Here is a 4,435-nt window from a genome sequence, read left to right as displayed (position 1 = left end):
CAGAAGCTTTGTGGTGTGGTGTGGTCCTCCGGGTTTAGTTCTGCTCTTGTTGCCTTTGCTTCTGGAGTCAAATCCAAAAAGTCATTGCCGAAACCTTATCTTCATACAGACACAAACACAGATATCTATGTCCATATATCGCCTGCATCTATGTCTCCACCTCTATCTGTACCTCTATCTCCATATATCATATAAGTGGACTGGACAAGTTAATATTGGTAAGTAGTCAGTTTCAGCCAGGACTCTAAAAGCTGGTTATGCAATATATTGCAGTCTCTGGCTTTTAAGATACTGCACCCACCTGAAAAGCATCTCCTCGCCTTGCTTCTGGGAGAAAAATCACTCGTAGACAGCTGTGCCGTCAGCTGCAAAGCTCAACTGGAAGAGAAATGCCCAATGCTGCGGTGCTGACAATCGTTGATCTCTGCAAATGTAGGAGGTAAGAAAGAAACAAAAGGCACGCAGATCAAACAGAAGTACAGCTGACTTTATTCAGAGATACATGATTTACAGAAAACACTGTGTGGATGTAGAAAACTCAAAGGAGTCTGCAAAGAAACCGCCAGAAGTAAAAAGTAAATTTAGCAAGGTCTATATCTATATCTATATCTGCCGGAGACCGAAACTGCATNGCTCTGTGTCTTCTTTCGCTGATGCCAACCATCACTCTCTGGACCAACCCTGGCTTGCAGAGGCTGGTCCCCTGCATATATCTATATCTATATCTATGTCTATATCTATATGTATATATCTATATCTATATCTATGTCTATATCTATATGTATATATCTATATCTATATCTGTATCTTATCTATGTCTATATCTATATCTATCTACAGNAGAGGCTGGCTCTGTGTCTTCTTTCGCTGATGCCAACCATCACTCTCTGGGCCAACCCTGGCTTGCAGAGGCTGGTCCCCTGCATATATCTATATCTATATCTATGTCTATATCTATATCTATATATCTATATCTATATCTGTATCTGTATCTATGTCTATATCTCTATCTATCTATCTACATCTACATCTATATCTTCCATATCTATAGATACATATACTGTGTATATTTTATGTGTGAGTGCCATGTAGGTAGGTAAAGATAAACAGATAAATGTATTTTCCATCTACTACTAATAACCTATTTAAAATACACCGTTTAGGGGCCACTGGGTGGCTCAGTCAGTTGAGCATCTGACTCTTGATTTCGGCTCAGGTCATAACCCCAGGGTTGTGGGATCAGTCTCACCATAGGCTCCTAGCTGAGCATGGAGCCTGCCTAAGATTCTGTCTGTCTGTTGTCTCTCTCTCTCTCTCTCTGCCCCTCTCTCTGGCTTGCCCATACTCTCTCTCTTAAAAATATAAATAAAAGAGACCATTTAAAATAACATTTACAGAGGTGCCTGGCTGGCTCAGTCAGTGGAGCATGGGACTCTTGATATTGGGGTTGTGAGTTCAAGCCCCATGTTGACTATGGAGATTACTTAAAAATAAAACAAAAAACAAAATAACATTTGCAGAGGTGCATGGGTGGCTCAGTCGATTAAGCATGGCTTGTGAGTTCAAGCCCCTCCTCGGGCCCTGTGCTGAGAGCTCAGAGCCTGGAGCCTGCTTCGGATTCTGCCTCCCTCCCTCTCTGCACCTCCCACTCTTGCACTCTGTCTCTCTCTCAAAAATAAACATTAAAAAAATGACATTTACAAATCTCATAAAATACTTAGGAATAAATTAGCAAAAGCTGTGCAAGACCTGTATGCAGAAAACTACAAAACAGTGGTTTCAAACTTTCTCTGTACAGGGCCAGAGGGCAAATGATATAAATTCTGTGGCTTATATACAGTCTCATTAACATATTCTTCTTTGTTTCTTGTGGGATTTTTCTTTATAGCTCTTTAAAAATGTTAATACAATGCTTAGTTTACCAGCTTTACAGGCTTTGAGCTGAATTTGGCCCATAGGCCATAATTTGCCGACACTTGCTACAAAACATAGCTGAGAGAAAATAAAAAGAATTATATACAGATATACCCCATGCAGTGGACTGCAGAAATTAATATTAAGTTGTCAGTTTTGAGCAGGATCCTGAAAACTGGTCTATGGAATTATTACAGGAGATATTGGTGCCCTTGGGGCACAAGGCTTTTTTGAGCCAGGATGGATCCTTTACCCATCTTTTTTTTTAAAATTTAATGTTTATTCGCTTTTTGAGAGAGAGAGAGAGAGAGAGAGAGCATATGATGGGGGAGGGGCAGAGAGCTAGAGAGTCACAGAATCCGAGGCAGGTTCCAGGCTCTGAGCTGACTGTCAGCACAGAGCCCGATATGCGGCTGGAACCCACGAACCGTGAGATCATGACCTGAGCAGAAGCCAGACCCTTAACAGACTGAGCCCCCCAGGTACCCGGATCCTGCACCCATCTGATATGTATCTCCTGTCCCTGCACAGACAGTGATGTGGTTGGCTGCACAGATCAATTAGAAAAGAAATGCCCTATGGGGATATGCTGGCAGTTGGTGGTCTCTGCCCAGCATCTTCTGAAGAGACTGGAGCCCAGCGTAGCCAACGGTCCTCTTCTGAGTTGAACCAATCCAGACGCTTAGAAGGTAGCGCACACGCTTATTACAGGTGTCCTGATGCTAAGTACCCGAAGGACTATAAATAATAGTAACACTGAGCCTACGTGATGAGGAGACACCACAGTCCAGTGGCTAAACTAAGGAGCTCTGGAATCAGACAGATTGGGTTCAAATGCTGGCTCGGCCACTACCACCTGTATAACCTGGGGAAAGTGCTAAGGCTTAAATGCTGTTTTACCAAATTCACAAAAGAGCAGTGAAGAGGGCCTGCCTGCTAGGAAGAGATGTGGAAAGCAGCATCCAGGCGGGCAGGGGCATCATGTGTCCGCCTCCCTGCCCAGATGGTGATGCTGTAGGCTCACCATACCTTCCCCGCTGCAGGCCGAGGTGAGGCGCGAGAGCAGTTAGTTCCTGGAGGAGGCGGTGTCGGGAGCCCCATCACTACCTGTCTGGGGATGAAGGGAGGGAAGAAGAGTCCTCCATGGCGGCTGCCTGCGAGGGAGGAGCTGCGGGTTGTTGCGCCGGGCTGCTCGGGTCTGTCCTCCCCACCTTGGCACCGGCCCGCTGAACCCCCCACCCCGCGCGGCGGAGTCGGTCACCCGCCCTGGCCCTCCCAGTAAGCCGCATCCCCACCGTGGGAGGATCGGCCTAGTCCTGCCCGTGGCTTTGAGGCCCTTCTGCCTCCAGGGACCCAAGGAGGAAGGACTGGCCGGCTCATGGGCCTGGCTCCCGGATGTCCGGAGAGCCTCCGCAGACCTGAACAGACTCACACCTGGCCGGGCCCTTTAGGTGCCACGCGTCTGGAGCCGGGGGCGGAAAGGCTTGAACAAGCCCAAGCGAGTCAGCTGGGCTTGGGCCGTTGGACCCCGCCCTCTGCCCTTAACCGCTAGTTCTCCGCGCCCTTGGCTCGCGCACCCTTTCGTCCGTTGCAGCGATGGAGCCCAACATCCGCTGGGCAGCGCCGGCTTGGAAGCGGAGGGCGGAAGCCAGGAGCCCTCCCTGCTTCTCCCCGCACGCACGCAACTGCGCTTTGCTGCCCCTTCCTTCCTAGACTAGCACGGCTTTCGCCTTCTGCCCCCACGCCGCACCCACCCACCGGCGCTCCCCGGGTCTGGCTGGAATCACAGCGCCCACCCTGCGCCCCTCAGGCCCCTGATCGAAGGCTATTCTGCTGCGGTCGCGTGTCTTCATCTCCTCGGTTTTCCATCGCCAAGGCGCTATCTGATCCCACAGGCTCAGCACTCCTCCCTGAAGGCCCTCCTCCGTGTCCCGGCAGGACTCACANCTGTAGGGGTGGCGGGGGAGGAATAGGTGACAGAGATCAAAAGGTACAAGCCTCTAGTCAAGTAAGTCACAGAGATGTGAAGTACGGCATAGGACAGACAGTCAATAATATTATAATAACTTTAGTGGCAGGTGAAATAGACTTACTGGGGTGATGGTTTTATGTGTATAAATGTCAAGTCACTGTGTTGTGCACCTGAAACTGATATCCAATGTCGACCACACTTCAATAAAAAAAAAATTCCAAAGGAATAAAAAAAGAAAAAAAGAATGTAGGAATATAAGGAGGAGAATCTGTTCAAAGCAGACCGTGTAGACCAATACTAGCTCCGGATCGGCCTCCCCAGAGGGAAGGCCTAGTAGAAGGCATCCTGCGGAAGGGTCTCATTCTGGCATCTTGAAGAAGTGCCATTTCCTCTGCATCTAGCTGTGCGTAGCTCAGTTCGCTGGGGCTCCGATTTATCCAGCATCCCTCTTTTCTCCAAAAATTTTTTAAAAATGTTTAAAAATGTTTTTTACTTATTTCTGAAAGAGAGAGAGCACGTGCGCAAGCAGGGGAGGGTCAAAGAGAGAGG

At 48.2% G+C, this 4,435-nt stretch overlaps 1 long non-coding RNA gene across 2 annotated transcripts; it reads right to left on the bottom strand.

The window, feature by feature from the left end:
- Positions 1 to 307: 307 nt before the first annotated feature.
- Positions 308 to 3,471, bottom strand: LOC144223875 (uncharacterized). 2 transcript variants are annotated; one of them, XR_013332853.1, is made up of 3 exons: positions 3,333 to 3,471; positions 2,944 to 3,068; positions 308 to 424 (listed from the first exon to the last, which is right to left on the bottom strand). It is a non-coding gene; the product is annotated as an uncharacterized LOC144223875 (long non-coding RNA). The 2 variants fall into 2 exon arrangements; XR_013332852.1 differs by having other exon boundaries at positions 3,349 to 3,471.
- Positions 3,472 to 4,435: the final 964 nt, after the last annotated feature.

This window comes from Crocuta crocuta, unplaced genomic scaffold (genome assembly GCF_008692635.1).
Source record: "Crocuta crocuta isolate KB4526 unplaced genomic scaffold, BGI_CrCroc_1.0 scaffold121, whole genome shotgun sequence".
Lineage (NCBI taxonomy): Eukaryota > Metazoa > Chordata > Mammalia > Carnivora > Hyaenidae > Crocuta > Crocuta crocuta.
This window is presented reverse-complemented; position numbering and strand designations above follow the sequence as displayed.